This window comes from Trichechus manatus, unplaced genomic scaffold (genome assembly GCF_000243295.1).
Source record: "Trichechus manatus latirostris isolate Lorelei unplaced genomic scaffold, TriManLat1.0 scaffold00168, whole genome shotgun sequence".
NCBI lineage: Eukaryota > Metazoa > Chordata > Mammalia > Sirenia > Trichechidae > Trichechus > Trichechus manatus.
In genome coordinates, this window is record NW_004444104.1 from 4,614,980 (window position 1) to 4,615,822 (window position 843).

Genomic DNA, 843 nt, shown 5'->3' on the forward strand with positions numbered 1-843 from the left:
ACCGCGGGGGCCCGGAGGGGGCCGGCGCACCACCTCCTCTAAACCCCAAGTTCCCGAACGGGCCACCCCCAGCTGAGGCGTCACCCGGACTGCCCTCGGGGAGGGCGAGAGCCTTGAGGCCGAGAATTGCACCGCCACCCTCTCAGAGGGCTCTGCCCGCCAGCCTCCTCCTGCATCCCACCCCAACCGTGGTCCAGGGCTCTGTACTCGCGCCCGCACCAGGGACCGCTGCCTTTGGAGCCCAGTGACCTATTTCGCTGCGGTGGTGCCCCTGGGTAGTGCGAGTCTCTGGGGTCGCTGGTTTCCCATGCTTTCCCCTAAACTGCTGCATTTATGGTAAAAAGAATTGCTTGGTGTGAGATTCAGGATTAGTAACAGGGGTGGAGGATGAATAGATGAGGGCAGCAGACCTTAACACAGCAAACGGCTCAGCCAGCGATTTTGGAATTGCCTTCAGCCACGTTGCACTGCAATGCCAAAGGGGATCCTACCTTAGCTGTGTCCTGGACCTGGTTCCTGGTACAGTTCCCCGGGACCATGTGCTTAACTGGGTTTATATGATGCTGCTATGTGAATCATCATTATCATCATCAAATTGCTCTTATTAAGTGCTCTTGGAGCTGTGTTTTCAAATGGAAATCATTTACTGAGTTCGTGCAGAAGCTTCCTGCAGACGCTGGCCAAAGCCCAGTTCATTTAGGTACTGAAGTGGCACCATTAATTTATTTGTTCATTTTGCCACATCAATAGGTTCTAAGATTAAGAACCTGGTAGCTGTCTGCTTTTATGACCTGGATACAAAAACCAGGTCACCTAGTCGATCGTAAGTGTAAAGATGACCTC